This window comes from Phalaenopsis equestris, unplaced genomic scaffold (assembly GCF_001263595.1).
Source record: "Phalaenopsis equestris unplaced genomic scaffold, ASM126359v1 Scaffold210889, whole genome shotgun sequence".
Taxonomy (NCBI): Eukaryota; Viridiplantae; Streptophyta; class Magnoliopsida; order Asparagales; family Orchidaceae; genus Phalaenopsis; species Phalaenopsis equestris.
In genome coordinates this window covers 21,347-44,259 of record NW_018229940.1, presented here as the reverse complement: position 1 = coordinate 44,259, position 22,913 = coordinate 21,347, and positions in this window count along the sequence as shown.

The following is a 22,913-nucleotide window of genomic DNA, read 5'->3' as shown; positions in this document are numbered from 1 at the left end:
TGATATTTTATAAACATGCCTCCTCTATTCATAAATAATGGGCATCTGAATACAGTGGCTTTCAAATCTCTCAGCTTCCTATTAAGTACCTAGGGGTGCTTGTTATCACTAGCAGAACTAGACAAATCTGGTTTGAAGAGGTTTTGAATAGAATCTCAAGTCTTCTCAATGGGTGGACACATACTTTCTTATCCAATGGGGGAAGAGTTACTTTGTTAAAGAGCATTATTACTACCTTCCCTTCTTATATATTGCAAATGACAACTCTTAAGAAAAGTACACAAACCAAATTGGAAAGAATCTTCAACAAATTTTTGTGGTCTGGCCAAAGATAGGATAGCAAATGCACTGGGCTTCTAAAAGTTTCAAAACCTCAAATTGCTGGGGGAATTGGCTTTAAGGACTTTGACCAGCTCCTTCAGATAAACTTCTGTAAACTCTGGATCAAATTTAGAACTTAACCCTCTCTGTGAGCAAAATTCATGTGGGGAAAATATTGTAAAGATCAACATCCCACACTGGTTCTCAGGAAAACTGGGGATTCTAAAATCTGGGTGAAAATGCTGAAAAACAAACATATTGTTGAAAACACTTATAGTTAGGGTTTGGGTAAAAGTGATATTAAGTTTTGGCATGATAATTGTTGTCTAAAAGATTGGATATCCCATATTACTAATGCCTATAATATTGATTTGAAAGTGGCTGATTGTTTGGATAGTGATGAGCGATCTCTAATTAAGCTATCCAATATTCTGCAACCTCACTCTATTACCAAAGTGGCTGGTATAAAGTTTAATAGAAGCATAGCTGATAAAATTCTGTGGTAGGCAATTCCTCATCAAATCCTTACCAAAGCCATCTACTCTAAAAGTTCAGTTGGGAGAATATACCCTAGGAAAATACTATTTGGAACAAATTTTTATCCCCTTCTATGTCTTTTCTTTGTTGGAGAATTTTCCATAAGCTGATCCCTACTGATGAGAATATTAAGTTAAAAGGTTTGAGGGGTCCCTCTATATGCTCACTATGTGAGAAAGTGGAGGAATCTTTGATTCATTTATTCTTTGAATGTAACTTTGCTCAGCAGGTATGGAAACAACTTCTGAACCATTTGATTATTGATGAGAATGATCTTACCTGGGATATGTTTGTCAATTGCTGGTTGATTTGGCATAAGAGAAAATATGCTACTATTCCTTTCATTACTACTTGGTTCATTTGGAAGGAAAGAAACACGGCAAAGTTTGATAATGCCATCCCAAATGTTGGTAAAACTGCTAGAAATAGTCTATCTTATCTTCATAAGATGATCAAGTGGAAAAAGTTCCCTAATGTCTCTAAATCCTACTCTTCTAAAAAACCAGACCCTATTCAAGCAATCAGAGTTTACTGGAAAAATCCACAGCATCCCACAGTGAAGATCAATACTGATGGAAGCTTTACAAAAAATGGAGCTGGAGTGGGAGGAATTTATAAAAATCACTTGGGTAAGTGTCTTTTGTACTTCTACACCCTAGTATTGGCCTCTGATGCCACTGAGATTGAACTTATTGTTGTGTATTGGGCAATTAACTTTGCCAATAAGGCTAACTGGCATAAACTTTGGCTGGAGGTGGATTCTGCTGCAGTTATTCAACTTCTAAATCATAAAGAGGGATCTCTTTGGCACTACTTATATTGGATAAATAAAATCAGAGGTCTTAGTACTAAGTTACAAATTCATTTCACATTCATCTATAGGGAAGGAAATCAGCCTGCAAATTGGCTGGTCCAGCTTGGGTCACACTCTAAAGAGACTGATGTTGCTACAAACCCCACCTTAGCTTTTTAATATCTGCTGCAAGGTGACATCCTCGAGGTCCCCCACTTCAGAATTTTATATCCGGACACATAAGCATCTTTGGTTTTGTTGTCTTTTATCCTTCTTTTTTTCCTTTTGTTGAGTCATTGTATTTTTCCTTTTTGGTGGATGTTTTTGGCCTTTTGAGGAGTTCTTGGGTTCTTGTACTGAACCATAAAAAAATCCCAAGTTTCTTACCTACACTCTGTATTTGCTTATTATTCTAAGATGTAGGGATATATATATGTATATATATATATTTGGCGGCGCTGAGTGCTCTGCTAGGGTTTCTCTCATGGAGGAGCTTCTCTATTGTTGGGTAAGTGGGCGATGGTGGTGAGTTCTCTGGCTGCTGGGAGCTTTTTGGTGTTCCTTTGCCTGCAAGCTTCTGGTTTGGCCCCCTTTTTTTCTGTCCTTTCATGTTCCTGGAGTTTTGGTTGTGTTGAGAGCACTGTTCCATTGAAGGGGCGAGTTACTCCTTCTCTGTGCTTAGTGACTGGACTCCCAAGTTTTCTTTTTCTGTATTTTCTCTTCTGACTTTATGCAAGTTGCTGAGCTGCTGACTTCTCTAGTTCCTTATCTGATTTTCTTTGGGGTGACTGCTGGTCACTATTACATTGGTTTTCTTACAATGGTTGAGGGTTTCCCTATTGATGTGGAGACCAATGCCCAGTTAACCAAGGCTACATATGTTGGAGTGGTGGGAAGAGGCCTGAACACTACTGAAAACCCTGAGGTGTTGGTTTTCCCCCAAGCTTTTCATGAAGCTGCTTTGGGGAAGGAGAACTATCCACTTATTAATTCCCTTGGTGTGAAAGAGGGGAAGCCATCAATTGTTTATCAATTAGATGAGTTAGATTACTTGAAGGCTGATTGTAAATTCATCCTGATTGGCAAATTCCAACTTGGTCACCCCAAGATGGAACTAGTTAGAAAATTCTTTGAGAACTTCCCTTTCACTGGTGTATGGCAGATTGGGCTTTTGGATGGCAGGCATCTCCTCATCAAACTTGCTTTGGAAGAGGACTATGCTAGACTTTTTGCTAAACAAGCTGTCATATTAGAAGGAACTACAATGAGGATCATCAAGTGGACTCCCACCTTTGATCACAACAAAGAACCACCCATTGTACCTATATGGTTTAAGCTACCAGGTCTGCTTCTTCACTTTTTCAATCACAAAGTGTTGTTTAATTTTGGGATGGCTTTGGGCAGGCCCCTTAAAATGGACTTTCCTACATAAAACCTGTCAAGACCTTCTGTTGTCAGAATCTTGGTGGAGAGAGACATCACTTTGCCTGAAGTGAATGAAATTTGGCTTGGGACTTTGGAGGAGGGGCATTGGCAAAAAATTTTCATGGAACAAAAGCCTTATTGCTGCTCACATTGCAAAATGTTTGGGCACCCTCAAGACAAATGTTTTAGGTTACATCCTCCTACTAAAAACAAATCTAAGGAACCCAACAAGGATGTTATTGTATCTACTGCAGAAGAACCTCTGAGCACTACCAACAATGCAGCAACCAACAAGGATTTTCCTATTAATATTACAGGAAAATCACTGGGCACAACCCATACTGAAAAAGATCTAGCTATTCTATTGAATCAGGCCCTCACTACTCCTATGGTACCTACTTCTCAAACCGCCCAAAGAAAATCTATCATTACCCCCTTAGAGGAAAAGGAAGCATATAATGAACCTGGTGGTAACACTAGGCCCAAGCTCAAATCACATAAATAGCATGTGGAAGAACTTAGAACTGAGAACATGCTAGTGGATGAACTTAGGAGTCCCCCCTCTGATGCTCTAACAAAAATGACACTAGCATTGGAACAAGATTGGCAAATCCAAAAGGCAAAAAAAAAAAGAATACAAATATAGAGCTTCACAAGCTTCAAGAAAGAACCTCCAATGCTATTAGTAGTACTCCAAGTCTAGACTCTCTTGCTAGAGCCAGAAGTGGTAGGAGAAGATCTAGATCCCAACCAAACCCCCCATGGTTAATCCTGTGCTGGAATATTAGGGGGATTGCTCACCCGTTCTCCCTCATGAGACTAATACATCTCAATAAAAAACATCAACTTTGGTGCTTAGCCATATTAGAACCTCTTGTTCGCATGAACCCTCAAAAACTCTTTGTCAAGTTTCATGGCTTCTCTCAATTCACTATTGTTAGCAATATAATTTTGCTCTTTTTAGAAAGGAGCTAAACTGGACTGTCTTGTTGGATCATCCTCAACTTGTTCACATTTTCTTTATTCTGAATGGGGCTTCAGGATTAGTTACTTTTATCTATGCTGGATGCAATAAAGCTTCCAGGACTGAACTGTGGTCTATACTCCATTCTCTCAGCACAAATTTTACTGATAGTTGGATGATTGGTGGAGACATCAACTGTATTGCTAATTCTTCTGAGAAGGCTAGGGGCAGAACTCCAAGCCTTTCTAAAATCACTAATTTCAATGACAACATCGAAAAATCCCAATTATTTGATCTGGGGTTCAGTGGACCTTCCTTCACCTGGAGGAGGGGAATGATTTGGGAGAGATTGGACAGGTTCTTAGTCAACAACTTCTGGCTTTCAAAATTCTTCCATACTTTAGTCACCCATCTGAGTTTAGCTGGTTCAGATCATAGGCCTCTTCTGATTTCTATTGATGCTCCCCTCCCTGCCCCATCCAGCCCTCCAATTTTTAGATACCAAAAATTTTGGCCTGATCTTCCTTCTTTTATTGAGTTTGTTGCTCAGTAGTGGAGAGGAGTTTATCATGAAGACCCCCTTATCAAACTCTGGCTACTTCATCTCAAAATCAGCAAAGCCCTCTAACACTAGGGTTGGAACACTTTTGGTACATATTTTTGAATGCGGAGATTGCTGAAAAGTAAGTAAAATCTATTGAAACTGATGTCATTAAAAATGTTACTGAAGAGAGTTCTCTGATCATTGCTCAAGAAAAGTTACTCAATGTTATTGATTGGCAGGAATCTCTCCTTACCCAAAAACTTTCCATCAACAAATTTAAGGATGGGGACAGAAATACTAAGTTCTTTCATGCTCATATCAAATACAAAAGGAAATGCAACACCATCCATGGTATCCAAGATGTTGATGGGAACTGGGTGTCTAAGAATAAAGAGATTGCTAAGAATGTTGCTCAGTTCTTCCATAAACTTTTAACTCAGCCAGCTATTGATAGACCCCCCTTTGATGGAAATGTTTTTATTGCTTAAAAAACTTACACCAGCACTCTGAATCTGACCTACACCCCTGAAGAGGAGGAAATCTGGCAGGCAATAAACTCTATTGATAGCTCAAAGACTACTGGGCCAGATGGGTTTACAGTAGACTTCTACAAGAAAACTTGGAGTGTCATCAAACATGACCTCATAAAAGGCATCCAAAGCTTCTTCTAGGGAAATCACATTCCAATATACTTCTATGCTTCTTGCCTAGTTCTCATCCTAAAACAAGCTGAAAGGAAAAAATAGAACCATTTCAGACCAATCAGCCTCATACTTGTTTTATTCAAGATTATTAGAAAGATTTTGGTGGCAAGACTCCAACCTCAACTTGGGAGATTGATCAGGCCAAACAAAATTGCATTTGTCAAGGGGAGAACAATTGCTGAAAATGTCTTACTTGCCTAAGATCTAAGAACTGCTGCTTGATCTTGATAAAAACTGTAGGGGGGGATATGATCTACAAGCTGGATATTCAGAAGGCTTATGACAGTATTAGTTGGGATTTCATCATAGAGGTGCTAAAGGCCAGAGGTTTTTCTATGGATTTCTGTTAGCTGATTATCATATAGCTCAATTACAACAATCACTCCATTCTACTTAATGGGCAAACTTTGGGTCATTTCACAACCACCAGGGGGCTACCTCAAAACCTCAAGGGATCCTCTCTCCCCTACCATCTTCATATTAGCCTTGGACTATCTCTCAAGAATGCTAGACACCTTCCTCCTCACCAACTCTTATGCCAGGTATCATCATAAATTTAATATTGTTATCTCTCATTTGGTTTATGTTGATGAAATTATGATCCTGTCAAGAGCTAATAAAAATGTTATTAAGAAAGTGGCTAGGTGCCTTAAACTTTTTCAATAGAACTCTGGCCTTATCTTCAACAATGATAAGTTCAATGTTATTTTCAGCAAGCACTCTTCCTCCACCAACAAAAATTGGATTCTAACATATACAAAATTTTCTGAAGTCACAGGACCCTCTCAAATATCTTGGAGCTACTCTTATCAAAGGAAGAGTGAAACAAACCCAATTTGAAGAAGTAATTGGAAAAGTTTCTGATCATATGTCCAATTGGATCTTTTCATTCTTATCCAATGGGGGTAGAGTCATACTTCGTAAAAGTATTCTTACCACATTCCCCTCATACTTATTACAAATGACAACTATGAAAAAGAGTTCCAAACTTTAGATAGAGAGACTTTCAATAGATTCTTGTGGACTGGGGGCAGACAGTAGCTTCATTGGGCCAGTTGGCAAAAGGTTGCTAAGCCTTTTACTGCTGGTGGGTTGGGGTTCAAAGGGCTGAATCAACTGCAACAAATCAACTTCTGCAAAACATTAGTTAAGTTCAGGCAATAGGACTCAATCTGGGCAAAGTATATGAGGGGGAAATATTGTAAAGATGTTCATGCCAACCTAATCAATAAGAGGAATGGAGACTCCAAGAAATGGTCCAACATGTTAAAAGTCAAAGAGATGGCTGAAGATCTTTTTATTTGGGACCTAGGGAAAGGAAATATTACCTTTTGGCTGGACCATTGGTGCCCAAAAGAGATGGTGGAACCTTCATTCAATGTTCTAAATCTAAAATTCAAAGTTTTTGATTGCTGGGAAAGTGAAAATTGGTCCTTAGATACCTTAAATTCTCTAGTAAAAGATGGTTGTTTTCAAGCTATCTCCAAGATTGTCTTTGACAGATCAAAGAAAGATAAGAATTAAATGGATTACCAACAATAGAAATTGCAGCATTTCCAAGCTCATCTACCTAAAGCTTTATATTTAGACTGAGGTACCTTGGGGGGAACTTTTATGGAATAAATACCCCATCCATGTCTTTTCCTGGATGGAGAATATTTCAAAAAATTTTGCCCACTTATGATATTCTGAAGCTGAAAGGTCTAAGAGGACCATCCATATGCCATCTTTGTAAAGCTAGGGAGGAGACCATATCCCATTTTTTTTTTGATTGCACCTTCTCTAAACAAGTTTGGAGGGAATTCTTAAACAAATTGCTACTAAACACTCTCAACCTCCATTGGCTGAGTTTGACTGAATGTTGGAGATGCTGGAAGAAGGTTTAAGCTGGACTTATCCCCTTCATTGTCTCTTGGTTCATTTGGATGGAGAGAAACACTGTTAAATTTGAAGATGTTCCTGCATCTGCCAGCAGGGTGGCCAAAAACTGCTGTTCCTATCTACTCAAGATGACAAGAAATAAAGATTTCCCTCAGATATGTAAATTACAGGCAGTTGAACCCACCAAGTCTCCCAAAGTGACCCTGGTCTATTGGAAAACCCCATCCCACTCTTGCATCAAAGTTAACAATGATGGTGGTTTTTCCAAGTTTGGTGCTGGTATTAGGGGATATTTAGAAATCACAAAGGCGGATGTCTCCTTTGGTTCACCTCCCCCACCCTTGTTGGTGATGCTTTGGAAGCTAAACTCATTGTTGTTTATTGGGCAATAAGGCTAGCCTTATTGTCCAAATGGTGTAATCTGTGGGTGGAGGTGGACTCTGAAAACTTACTGATGCTGCTACAAGACATGGATGCCCCTTCTTGGAGATTGTCACAATGGCTACAAAAAATACATCAACTTAGAGCCTCTATATATGTCAAGTTTTCTTTCATCTACAGGGAGGGGAATAGCCCTGCCAACTGGCTTGCCCGAGAAGGGCTAGTATCTACTAAAATCAATGTATCTACTTCCCTACCCTCCCCCCTACTTTTTCTGTTTGAAAGTGACCTTCTTAAGGTCCCTCATCTTCAATTTGTACCTAATTTTAATATGAAGTAAAATGTTTTCTTAATATATATATATATATATACACACACACACACACACAAACCTCAAAGAACAATGAACAATAACCAAGTAATGGAAAATGGTAAGACAAAGATGATTAGATGATAGTTGTTGGGGAACCATAGATGCTAGTAGTGATCCCTCTTTTTTGAAATAGAAGTTTTCTCATATATCCTTGTTAGTGTCGTCATGAGTTCCATTGTATTTTTCTCATTCATTACGTTGAACGCAATAGATGAAGAAAGTGAAACACAAATCAAACTTAGGGTTGTTCGATCTAGCACTTCTCATTCTTATAGAGTCATTGTTTCATGTTGTTTGGTGATTCCTTATCATGACAAATACAATTTTTTTAATTAAATTGGAACTGGCTTCCACTCTTAAGGCTCCTATTTTTTTGTCCACTTCAATAAATCCACCAATCAGCCAACTCCTCAGTACCAACCCTAATTCTATCCGATCACCTCTCAAATTCCAATCGGCCGCCATATTCTAACCGGCCGCCATATTCCAACCTGACACCGTTCTAATTTTTGCTAGCCTCCATATTCCTTCCGACCACCCAACTGATCGGCTATCCAACTCTAGTCAGCCACTTCACTCCTCCTCACTGGATGACCACTGATGCACGGTTTGTTGTGTGATGCTTTTTGTAAATATTTTTTTATATTTCAAAACACACACGATAGCACTAATAATAAATATACAATTCAATCCCAATAAATATAAATTTAGTAAAAACAATTTTATTTTTAAAATTTTTAAAATTGTCCTACCTGTAATAATAATGTAAGTATACGAAACACTCAAGTAATAAAGGGCTCTAATGGAGTTTTAAGTATTGATCCCATAGGGACTTGAAAATTCTTATGGCTATAATGTAAAAGACAAAATTCAAACTACAAAACTTAAGTACATAATTTAAATCTTGAGTAATTTCGTGCATGCTAAATAAAATGCAACTAAAATAACTAAATTAACTAAACTATTTGCTAAACTTCAAAAATAAACTTATAAAAACTAAATGAAGTTTCTCTGACAAAGAGTGCAAATTTAAGAAAACATCCTTCCCCTTTATCATGAGTATATGGATTGTGAAAAACTTAAAATCATTTAAATATATATATACAAGATTGCATAGGGCCAAAAATGAGCAATCATATTATTTATCATCTTTCAAGTGAATAAAGAACATTAACTAATTTAGAGTTTGGTCCCTAATTTTGTAGTAAGATTGGGAGGATATCGACTCTCACTTTAGAGCTCCCACTTCTCTCTCACCTGAGGGCTAAAAAATCTTACATTGTTTTCAATCAAATAAACCAAATTGGGTGTTTTAATATGTCACCTTAAAATCTCCAATTCTATGTCCAACAAAGTATATTTCCTTATTTATTTACAATCAACCTGATGGATTACCCAACAAAGTATATTTCCCTATTTATTTACAATTAACCTGATGGATTAAATACTCCTTCATGGACCTAAATGTGATTCTCACTCTGTTGTAGAATTCATACTCCATTTCCCGGATCATATGTTTCACAACATTTTTACATTTCAATTGGCCAGATCAAAAATTAAATGAAGATCGAAGTTCGAATCATCCCAAATTATTGACATTTAAAACCATATAAAACAAAATCAATACTTCACAAAACCATATCTCAGAGTAAGGAGAAGGATAAAGAAGACTGCTCAGAATTCATGAAAAGGAAAGAACAAAACACAGATTTCATATATAAAATAAGTTTATAAAACAAAGGAATAAAAGACACAACTTATCTCACCCTCCTTCCCAAGAAAATCCCTAGAAGTTCCCTTTAAGAACTTTCCCTCTTTACACACACTCTCAATTCTCTTTTAGAAATGTAATGAAGAAGAAATCTCTCACTTTCCCTCCCCTATTACAACCCTTAGAAGAAAATGTCCAAGTCCCTCACTCTATCTCACTCACGCCACCACCAAAACTCTCTCTCTCTCCTCTTTTAACCCTAGACTCCCTTGCCTTTTCAATTAGGAGCTACCTCCTATAAAAAAGAATTCAAAATTCTCTCCCAAATTCTCCCCAAAAGACACACCTTTTGAATCCCAAAAGACAATGTTCATTCATTCAAGAGACATATCCCTTCATTAAAGAGTCTTCCAAACTGTCTAAATGCATTGAATCACTCCATGCGGCATTTGAAACATTTGAAGCCTTTAAAATACGCTCAATAATCATCCCAAACCACTTTAATCCATCAAATATCATCTCTGGTGCTCTAGACGCTGATTCTGGCGCTTCAGGTACCAAGTTACTTAAGTTCGCATTAATCTGGGTTCTAGCACTTCAGGTACAAATTCCGGTGCTTTAGGTGTCGCTTCTCTGTATAATGGTGCCTTTAGCGCCAGTTCTGGCACTTCAGGTGCCAACTCTCTATAAGATGGTGACTCTAGTACCAGTTTTGGCATCCCAGGCACCAAAATCACAAAGTTCTCTATTTTGGCTCCAAATTTCCTCTTTTTTGCTACTTTTGCTCCAAATTTCTAATTGATATGCCTGCAACAAAAACATGAAAATACCCTTCTTTAAAGTGCAATGTCACAAAAAATAAGCATAAAATGTATACTTCAAATAACACATTATTTTTTTGTATCAAAATCTCCCAAACTTAAATGTTATATGTCCTCAAGTGACTCTTTTACTAACATAAAAATATGACTTAGGATAAAGATTAACTTATAATTTTATATATCTATTAGTTTAATAAATAAAAATGAATAATTTAAGGAAAACTTTTAATAACTTAGATTAAAACTATAAGTATAAGATTACTTAGTAGTCAAATCTTAGATTTCTAAATCTCCATTCATTTCAAGAAGAACTGCAATTTTTCATATCAAGGATACTTAGAATATCCACATGAAATAGAGTTTTAGGAAAACTTTACTATTAGGGGTGTTGATATATATATATATTCTGGATCTTTTCAATCCTTTCATTTCTTTTCTTTTCTCTTTCAAGTGAGGATTTTTGTATCTAGATAGCCTTTAATAATTTTAAACTTCATTATCCTCTTCTTAAAGTTAAAATGTTTTACATTTCTTCACTTTATAAATTCATATTAGTTTTGATATTTTTTCATAAAGTCTCATTCCTTGTTTACTTACATGAAACTCTAAGATTCTTAATACTTCAAAAAAATAATTTCATTTACTTTAAATAGAAAAACATAGTCTTATCCTTTCATACTAAGTATTTTTAACTTTAGAATTGACCTTCGTTTTAATCATACTAAATATTTTTAACTTTAGAATTGACCTTCGTTTAAAAAAAAAATTTACCTAAATTTACAATAATATTTACAAACATAAATAGAGCCATTTAAAGTTAAATCTTAATATCCAAGGTCATGTTAAATTAATTTTAAGAATATAGTTAATTGAGGATAAATAAAATTTAGTTTACTTCTTTTTAAAAGAAATTTTTCTTTCCCTTAAACTTAAATTTTTAAGTAATCAAAAATGTTCAGTACAAAAATTTTATAGGTGAAAGAAAATAGTAAATGCATAAAAGTAAAACTAACCTGTAGAGGATTTTTGAATATGAAATTGGGCTCTAATATACTGTTGGTGTTAACTTTAAAAATACAGGCCTTAAAGCATTAAATGAAACACAATATATTTCAAAGGATTTGCTAAGAATTAAAAACATAAAAAAAACTGAAAATACCTAAAAATGTAGAAAAATAAAAATCTACAATTTCTATTATAGTTAAGTCCATAGTACAAGATTACATAAAAGTTCCTATTACAACATTTTTAAAGAAAAAAAATAATCAAACAATCAAAATAACAAACAAAGAAAACAAACTTTTAAAACATTAGTCATTATCCTCCTCCCCATCATCTTCTTCTTTTTCTTCTTCTTCATGATCCGACACATAAGGAGTAAAACTGGGGCAAGTTGGAAATTCCACATTATAATCATCCCTTAGACATCTAATCATGACCTCTTGATATGCGATATCAAATTGAACTCTCATCTACCGATATTCATTTTTATATACATTCATTACTTCTAACCCTCCAATCTTATTTTGCAAATTTACAATATCTATTGATTGGATCATTAGTTGTTCCATGATATTCTCAAGTGAATCAAAGCTGGAAATAGATGGCCCTATAGCAAATGTTGAGGGTCTATCACAACCTCCACTCCTGAATCCAACAAATGGTTCAAATCTTTGGATTGTGTGTTTCCTAATTATTTTTTGTGGCTGCAGCTTTTCTTTCTTTCTATCAAACTCTACTTCTAATTGTTTACATAAAGTAAAAATTAGGGAAGGGTATCCCAAACCACTAGTTGTAGCACTCCCGGCTGCACTCTGAGCATTATGTACTATAATAATACAAAAATATAGCACAACTCTTTCCTTGGTTACTTCGCTCAGATGATTCATTGGAAACAACTTTGCAGATATGAAGTAATTTCATACATTTGATTGTAAAGTCATCATGAAAGTGGAGAAATTAACTTTCTTGTTATTTTTAATTTTCCCTTCTCATCTTCCATCAGTCAAAAAGGCAATTACTTCATCTAGTGATGAGTAGGTCATCTTGAATGCAGTATATTCACAATGGAATTCATTTCTCAATCCATATAATGCATTGATTCTCCTTCTAGAAAATTCAACTTACTTACCTCTCATGAAGATGTGATCATCTGTAGTAAATCGCAAGTTGGCATAGAACTCTCAGATTATTGGAAAAATAGCTACAACAGTGAAGTAGTAGAATCTCAGCCTCTCAATCTTGCCACATGGGTTAGCAAATGCTCATTCTTGAATCAATTTTCTTGACTTGCGCCTTATAGTTGACAAATCTCCTTGCATTGAAATCTCTCGTAGGGTTTCCTCTTTTCACACGTGCTGTCATAGGAATTTCTATGGAAATCCAAATAAATTACAAAATCAAAAATGTAAACCCACAAGTAAGATTATTTGGTAAGAAACTTTGCACCATGTGTTTTCTATAAAATTCTTCAACAAATCCCCAAATTTTGGATTTCCCATAATGTAGGATAAATCCATGGTGAAAATCAAAAGTTTTTAAGTTAAACCAAAGCTTTACCAAAAGAAGATGAAATATAAGATCTTCAATCCTTGAAATCTTCTCAAATCCACCCAATGTCAAGCCCTAAGTTGAGGTTTAGCGGGAGGAGACAACTCAAGCAGTAAAAATGTAGTTTTACTAGGCTATTTTGTGGTTTTTAACCCAACCTGGCATTTTCGGGAATTTGGCGCCTGAGGCGCCAACACCAAAATATTTCAGATTTCATTATTCTCTGGAAATCTGCTATGTACCTCATTACATCAACCTCTAACTAACTTAATTAAACATTTATACTCATAATTAAACATTTTTTTCTAACACAAAACTTTCACAAACAACACAAGTCTCACATTTATTCATAAGATTTGCACTATTACAAATTAACAGTTTTCAAGCCAACAAATCTAATTCAATGTTAAAAGAAAACCAAGCATCCTAACACTGAAAACTAAGTTTTAAAATACTTAACAACTGACACAAATAAGGTCCAACATTGAAAGTAAATGTAATCCAACATAACACCATAACACAATTAAGCAATACTAAATACGCATTTCGTGCATAAAGTAAGTTCAAACATCTTCCTTGCTCTTGTCCTCTTAGATGTCTCCCATGAATTGGTAGTGCACGTACAAGTTGTAAACAAGTTGATAAGGAAATTGGTCCATTAAATCTTGTTTGATCTAAGCATGTTTATTGAACATAAGCACCAAACCATCTTCAATACATTCATTGTGCTCAAAATGTTCCTTCATCGTCCAATCCAGAGGTTCCAGCATTTCAGAAACATTCTCAATTGAATCCATAAGTTTTTTTACCTCTTTCTCTATCTTCTTGATCCTTTTCAAAAGTGCATTCGAACTGAAGTAAGGTTGAATAGCTGATGAATTCTAGGATGATTGATCCATCAGTATATTAATATAACTCTCATCCCCCATTCCTATGTAGTTGCAATAAACTTCCGGGTCCATAGGATTCCAAGTAAGAAGCACTTTTTCTCAACTTTCATGAGGCACTTACAATTGACTGCACAGTAGAAAGATAGTATATGGATGTTCCAATCCATTAGTAGATCTGTTGATGATCAAACCCCAAAAAAAAATTTCACAATTATTGCACCCATATCAATAGGTTTTCCAGTTTGAATATAGTAATTCAAAATAGTACTCTCCTTAGTCACCTTATTGATTTTCATGGTAGGAAGTAGTTTTGATGCAATAAAGAAATGACACATTTTAAATGTAGGATTAAGTAAAGATGAAGAAAATCTTACATTCCAATTATCTCTGGTCTCCTAATTTGCATCTTCAACAGTAAAAAATTGATAGTTTTTGTTCATAATTTTTCTTGTAGGGGCAAAAATTTGCATAGTGACAAATAGGGAAACTTTCAATCATAAACATATCATTTATTCTTGAAGGAGTGAATTGTACACACATGCCTTAAACGTAGCAACTCCTTGGCTGAATCCATGAAGATTGGCATAAAACTCTTTCACCAAAGGGACAACCATGGCGGCAGTGGTATAGTAAAGCACTTCCCAGCATCTATGTGCATTAATCTCCTCCACTTGAGTATTTGGTGTTTTTGAATCCTAAATTTACAAATCCCCTTTCCTTGATTATCCTCTTCTTCAGAAGAACTCAATCAGATAACTTCTGCGCATCAAAATTGATGAACTTTCTCCAGTTTAAAATTCCATATCTAACAGTTTCTTTAGAGTGGAAAGCCATTATATTTGAAAAATGACGGCTCTTCCTTCATTTTCCCCTCTAAAATAGGTTTAGCAATTAGTTTTGGAATTATTAGGAAGGAAACCCACCAAAATTATCCCTTTGAAGCATCTTAAGTTGTTTCGGTGGCCGCGACGCTTCAAGTGTCAGCTCTCTGGAAAAAGGTGCCTCAAGCAACAATCTAGTGACTTAGACACCAGTTCTAAATTTTGTATCATCTCATTTTAAATCCAATTAATTCTCAAATCTTCCATAAAATTGGGTAAATAAAGATGTTTTTAAATGTTTTTAAATATTTTCTCACTCAATTTCAATTTTCTTAAGCACACAGAATTTTTTTTTCAGCAAAATATTAAGATTTCATTAAGTTGGGGAAGAAGTAGTACATCTAATTTAAGGAAGAGAACTAAGGTTTCCCCTTATCAAAAAAGCAAAATCTAAAAGAGGGAATACATCAATCTTTGGAGCAAAGGATAAAGCACCCTAGGTAGCAAGCCAATTAGCACACTTGTTGCCCTCCCTAAGGATGTGGGTCTAATGAATTTGTAGGTTGTAAGTGGCTATCATATTTATAATCTTCTTGAGAAGAGAGGCCAGGAACTAGGGGTGAGGCAGAGGCTCCTTGAAGGTTTGAACCAGCCATGAAGAGTCTAGCTCTAAGTGTAGGTGATTCCAACCCATAGCAACAACAAATTTAATATACCAAGCAACTGCTTGAGTTTCAGCATGCAAAGCATTAATGGCCAAAATAGGAGAAAGAAAATACAAGAGACACTTCTCAGTATGGTTCTTAAAAATCCCCCCAATGTCAGCACTATTTCTCTTAAAACTGCCATCAATATTGATCTTAATCCAAGGTTACAAAGGTTTCCTCCAATGGATTAAAGTAATGCTAAAAGGAGGAGAGGGAGAGCTATTACATGACCACTCATAATTTTTAACCTTGTATCCCATGAAATCAATTATCTTGAAAATATAAGAGTGGCAGTTGATGCTGTTTTGAGCAGAATTAGTAGAGCAGCCTTCATATTTGTTACTATTTCTTGCTATCCATATGAACCAGGTAATGATGAAAGGAATGAGCACTGTTTGATTGTCTTTCCATTATCTCCAGTAGTCAGAAAAGGTATCACAATAACTAAGTTGAAATGGGAGATTAAATTTGGTAATAACATGTAACCAGACTTCCTTGGCAGTGGGGCAGGAGAAAAAAAGATGTGAGAAAGATTCCTCTTGTTGATAGCATAAATAACACTTTGAGGGGCCTTTTAACCCCTTAAGTTTGAGGATGTCATTAGTAGGGATGATTTTATGGAAACATCTCAAAGCAAAGAAGGACATTGAAGGCCTAAGGAATTTCATTCATATAGTTTTGCCCCAAACCTGTGAAGGCCAATGGTATAAAGTGTAGTAAGCATATTTAGTAAGAGAAATGTGATGAGGATTCTTAGTAGCAATTCTATCTGATATTTAGGGGATGTCAGGGAGCTGGGTGATTTGATGCACCTATTCAGAATCCACCATAGAAGCCAGCAAATCTTTGTTCCATTGTTGACTTAACCAACATTTATGATTTGGAAGGCTAAAGGTTGTGGTACAGCTTGCCATCAAGTAACCAATTATCAAGCCAGAAATCAACTTTTCCTTCCCCAAAATCCCAAATAAATAAATCTTCAGCAGCAGTTCTAACGTTATGGAGTTTAGTCCATATTCTTAAGTCCCCAGGTTTCTCAATAGTGGTTATTGGATGGGAGTGTTTACAGTACTTGAACTTCATGAATTTTGCCCACAATGAGGTTTGTTCTCTAAACTTGATCCATAGCTTGCAGTATAAATTATTGTGTAATTTCTGGAAAGATTTAATGCCTAATCCTCCAGCAGAAAGAGGAAGGCATAACTTTTCCCATCTTAACGAATGAAATTGTTTGTGATACCCCTCCCACAAAAAAATTACTTAGCATAACCTCCAAAGTGTTTTGGGTGCTCTTTTTCATTTTCAACACTTGCATTATATACATGGGGAAAGAAGATAAGATGCTTTTAACCAAAGTGAGTCTTCCACCTTGTGATAGATAACCATTGGTCCAACAGAAGATTTGTTTGGATATTTTGGATACCACTTCATCAAATTGGGTCTGCCTTTTCCTCCCCTTGACTAATTGAACTCCAAGATAAAGAAGAGGGCTGGTAGTAGATTTAAATCCAGTATAATCTTTGATCCAATTATTGGAAGTAGATGTGGTATTTTTACATAAAATTAGTTGACATTTATTGTGATTCAGTGAGATACCAGAGAGTTGTTGGAATTGATTCAACAGTTTAGACACCTTCTTTACTGCTGGTTTAGAAGCATTAGAAAACAAAATTACATCATCTGCATAGCATAAATGGCTGATAAAGAAGTTAGCGTTATTGTCAAATCTGAGATGCTCCTGTTCAAAAAAATGGAGATTGAGAAGCCTTGAGAGGTAATCCATAGCCAATATGAAAATGAAAGGAGAAAGGGGTCTCCCTGTTTGATGCCTCTAGAAGCTTAAAAGAGTCCATGAGAAAGAGTCCATGAGTATTGGTCCATGAGTATTGCCATTCACCAGGATAGTATAGTAGTTGTTCTGAAGCCATCTTTGGATTTGCTTACAGAAATGATCATTAAATCCTCTAGCTTGGATAACTTCCAAAATGAAATTCTAGTTTATAGTGTCATGGTACTTGGATAAATCAAGCTTGTAAATGAGATTTCCTGCTCTGCATGGCCCGTCAATATCCAACAGAAGCTCTTGGATGAATAAGACATTATCTGTAATTTGTCTACCTGTAACAAAAGATGATTGGTTAGGGGCAATCAACAAAGGAAGGTGGGGCTTTAATCTAAAAACCAGCAACTTGCTGATGAGCTTTGACAACACAATTGTGAGATAAATATGCCTGAAATGATCCCAGCTAGATTTTTTATCACCCTTAGGAATTAAGGTAATGGTAGATATAGAAAAATACTTTGGCATATCAGCTCCACTGAAAAAAATTTGAACAACCTCCACTACTTCCCTCTTCACAATAGACAAGGCTTTTTTATAAAAAGTGGAGGTAAAACCATTAGCTCCAGCGGTCTTGGCACCATCTATGGAACATAGTGCTTGCCAAATTTCATCTTCAGAAGGCATAAAGGTAAGATCCAAGTTGTTAGTTTAAGTAAATCTGTCATTAAGGAGGCCTGGATTAAAATGTTGAAGCTTTGAAGCATAAGGCTGAGACAAGAGTGTCTGAAAATGATTGATAGCATTTAAAGGAATTTGATCAGTACCATAAATCTAGCTGTCATTGTTATCTTTGTTCTTCAAGATTGTATTGGAATGTCTCCTTTTTCTGATACAAGCATGGTAGAATTTAGTGTTTTTGTCCCCATCCACAATTTTTTTCAAAGTTGCCCTTTGTTTGAAGAAATGTTCTTCCCATTGAATGGCTCTGAGCAAGTTGGCATTAACAGTGACAAGAGATTGTTCATTTGAAATGTCTAATTGAAGTTCCCATTCAACCTTTTTATTAGCCTGTTCATCCTCCTCAACTTTAGCTATCAAATTGCCAAAAAAAGTTCTAGTTCCAGGATTTTAAATGCCTTGTCACAGACTTCTGAATTTGCCACAGTTTGATCTAGGGAGGGAGCGAGTAATTAGGAGTCTATACAGATTGAATAAAGAGGAAAAACTCAGGATGTTCGAACTAGACATTGAAAAATCTAAATCTAAGGATGGGGGATACTTGAGTGGGGGAAATAAATATCAAGAGAGTCCTGTGGTCGGAGCAAGTATATGGGAGGTGTGACACAGTAGTGTGGAGGTTAGTCTCAAGCCAGGCATGGTTGACAGGAAATCTATCAATTCTTTCATGAAGTTTTCCTCTCCTCCATGTATCAAGCGGTATCTGATGTGGTAATTCAGAGAGATCAGTAGTATTAATGTTTTCAAAGAAAGCCAGCATCAGATTTAAATCAACTGGTTTCCCATCCCATTTTTCATTCAATCTGGCCACACTGTTAAAGTCCCCACCAATAATCCAAGGCCCCTTTACTGAAAGTTTGAGCTAGTGAAGTTGCTTCCACAGCACCACTTTATCTTCTGTAGAACTCCCTGCATATACAAAAGTAGCCATAGTATGAAGGAAATCCCACTGCAAAGTTACATGTAGGAACTGAGGATGGTTGTCCGAAAGCTGTAGATTGACCTCCTTCCAGTAAAATAGCCAAATTTTATTGTTGGAATTATTTAGAAAGAAGAATTGAGGAAACTTCCTAAGGATTCTTTTGAGAGTGTTGTGAATCAAAGGTTCTAAAATGGCAAAGCAAAACAACTTGTATTTCATAGATAAGTTTTTAATCTTGATCAGGGATATTGGATCAGATATCCCTTGATATTCCAACACAATAGTTTAATCATTACAAAATTAGGAAATTCCCCTTGTCTGCCTTGCCCGGGCCTGAATAATAAGAGACCCAGTCCCCTTATATAATAAGTGATATGTAAATTCAGTGTATTCAATTTCCCCTCTCCTATATTTAAGGGTTTCCTAATGTACAGAAGGAAAACCAAGTGTACAGATGAAAAAAACATGATGTAGTTTCCCATTAAAAGTCAACACCTCACTCCCAGTAGAAACAAATAGGATGATTAAAATAGTAACTATATAGAGATCAACAGTTAAATGGTAGTGGAATGAGAGTGGCAGTGGTTTGGAGAGGGATGGGGTATGAACATATATTATGAGGAAAAAATGGATGTCAGTACATACTTTAGAGGTAGGGACAAAGCCAGGGGGTAATGGGTGGGGTGAAGGTTGAGTAAAATGATGAGGAATCTGGATGTAAGGGATGGAGAAAATTTGGGGGTTATCATAATGGGAGGAACCAGTAAAGTTTCTCTTAAATCTCTGGAGGATACTAAGAACCATAGGTTTAAGAAGGGTAAAATACCAAAGGTTATAATTATTATTAAATTTTTCAGTCTTTTTAAAGACCGGGGTTGGGCTAAACCACTTATGTACCTATAGAAAAGCCTAATCATTAAGGGGACTAATGTGGAGTGAGGGTTGAGATCTTGATCTAGTTTTTCCTCTAGAAGTAGAAGGAGCCAACCTTCACCTTTCCTTCAGTAGCCATTGTAGTAGTACCAATTTGTAATCTCTGCACTTTAGTAGCATGTTCCTTTTTCTTCTTAGATATGTCTACTTGGCTGTCCTCCTCCAACAGGTATGTCTATTCAGCAATTTTTTCTTCATCAGGAGTCTCTAAAGCTTTAAACTCAGTCAAAGAAGCATTCTTTAGTTCCTCTATTCTCTCAACAGGTGAGCAGGTTAAGGGGTAATAATAGTCATGGTATTGAGTTCTTCTCTTACAACTCTAAGGGGGAACAAGAGAATTTTGGAAAGTATCCAGTGAACCACCTCCAACTTCCACTTGTTGGGGTGCCACAATCAAAGGATAAGTTGGTAAGGATGGCACTTGTACAACAACTTGCTCTATGGTGGGAGGAGTTCTTTTAGAGGGAGGGTACAACCTGCAACACCTATCCTTGGTATGCCCAAACATTTTACAATGCTAATAGTCATATGGTCTTTGTTCAAGTATGACTTCTTGTCAAAATCCTTCCTTCTCAGAACCAATTCAGATTCTTTTCACTTCAGGAACGGTGATGTCCCTTTCAATGAGGATTCTAGCCAAAGCAGGTCTAGCCTTGTTGTATGTGGGAGCATCAACCTTTAAGGGCTTGCCAAGAGCACAACCAAATTGAAAAATGGGAGAGGGAGACCAGGCAATTTGAACCAGAGGGAAACCACAGGTGGTTTATTACTGGGGTCAAAGTCAGGTGTCCATTTCATAATCTTCATGGTGGCTCCTGCAATTAGTAAAGATTGGTTGGCAAAGAGTCTAGCATAATTATCTTCTAGTGAAAATTGTATAAGTAAATGCCTACCATCAAGCAGGCCCAACTTCCAGGCCCCAATAAATTTCAGGGAGTCAAAATAGTTCCTAACAAGTTTCATCTTAGGATGTCCCAACTGAAACTTACTCACAAGTGTAAGCTTAACTTCATCATTCAAAGAGTTAATTTCCTGTTGTGAGAAAAAGATGGCAGGTTCTCCTTCTTTACTACTAGAGGATGAATAGAAGGGCTATCACCCTTACCAGCAACAGTGTCATGAAAAGCTTGGGGGAAAACTAACATATCCATGTCTTGGAGAACATCAGTAGATTGGCCAACTACCCCTGCATAGGTGGCCCTAGTCAACTGGGCATTAGTTTCAATTTCTATGGGTAAAGCCATATAAGGAGCAAACAAGAAATATGTAAACAAAATCTGTTTCCACCTTCTAAACAAGACTGAAAGCAGCATAGCAACCACCTCTGTACCAAAATCAAAAGAAAGCAAGAGGAGAACACTGCCACAGAAACCTTAGCATAGAAACTAGGAAATAAGGTCCCAAAAAGCAATGGAACAGTGCTTACAAAGTTTATTTAAAAAAAAAAAACATAACCCGAGAAACAAAAATTAGCTACAAGCAAGGAGCCCAAAACAAAAGAAGCTCCTAAAAGACTTCCAAATAGCAGAAATGCTCTTCTCCACCTCCTACTCACCAGCCAGCAGTGAAGAGCCTCCACGGAAACCCTAGCAGAGCCAACAATGCCGCAACCACCATCTTATATATGTATAAAACTAGGAATATATAAATATATATATCCTTCCACTCTCCATTCTGACATGAATACACATATTTTACTGCCGCTTGATACATAGGGTACCAGCACCATTTTTGTTAATGCTAATAGTGAGACTAGTGTCCCCAAGATTGCTCTGCATGATGTTGTTACAACTGAGGTTAACACTAATTTTTTCACTAGTGACACTGTTATTAACACTATTGATTACGTTGCTCCTTTAACGGTCACTGATGTTGCTTTTGGGTATTACTGATAACATGATAACATTGCTCCTTTAACGGTTACTGATGTCACTTTGGGTAATGATACAGATGCCATCACTTGTGCCAATATTGCTAATATAATTGTTAATGATGTTACTTCCGTTTCCAAAACAGATGTTATTCTCATAAATGGGAGTTGTATTACAGATATGCAGGTCAATAGATTAAGAGAGGTTTCTTCTGCTGAAGGTAAAGTAGGTAATGTTTTCTTATTTTTTTGTGGATGATAATGAAATACCTATTGGGGCGATTTTGGAAGCCACAAATATGCTAGAGGAAGAATGGTTGGTCCAAAAGGCTAGAAAAAAGAAGTATAAAAGGAAGAATGAACTCTTGCATCTTGATAGTGAAAACATTATTCGTGGTGGAATGTATTATTCTAATGGCGAACAATTCGGCACCCCTCCTAGATCCTATAAAAGGGGAAGCTCGAGACACCATGTTTAATATTTTGGTTTGGAATATTAGGGGAGTGGCGGACCCTAGCTCCCTTAATAGACACAAACATTTATGCAGGGTTAATAAACTTGTTATTTTTGTTATTTTGGAGCCATTAGTTTCTGTGAATCGGGATAAAACTTTTCGAAAATTCTCTAATTACAATCACTATTATAACAAAAATAATAAAATCTGGATCTTTTGGAAACCTAAAGTGAATTTGACGATTGTTGAGAATGATGATCAGTTTGTGCTTACTAATTTTAAGATGGACAAATTTCAAGGGTGGGCCACTTTTATCTACTCTAGCTACCTTTTACCTGATAAATTGCTTCTTTGGGATAAGCTTGTGCTTATGGGTGAGGGGATTAAGGAGAACTGGTTTGTTGGAGGCAATTTTAACATGATAATGAGACCCTCTGAGAAGAGGGGTGGCAGGGGATGCGACCAATCTCTCATAAATCGGTTTTCTGATAAGATCGCGGATGATGGGTTGTATGATATGGGTTACTCTGGTTCCCCTTATACTTGGCGTCACGGCCTTTTATCTTAAAGATTGGATAATTTTTTTGCTAATCAAATTTTTTTCAATTATTTTCCCATATCTTAAGTCCAACACTTGAACTCTGTTTCTTCTAAACATAGCCCTATCTTAATTACGCTTGCTTTTATCAAATACTCTCATAGATATAAATTTAAGTTTCTTAATATTTGGGCTTCCCATAACACTTGCTTGAATCTTATTAAACAAGTTTGGACTATTGATAATGTGGG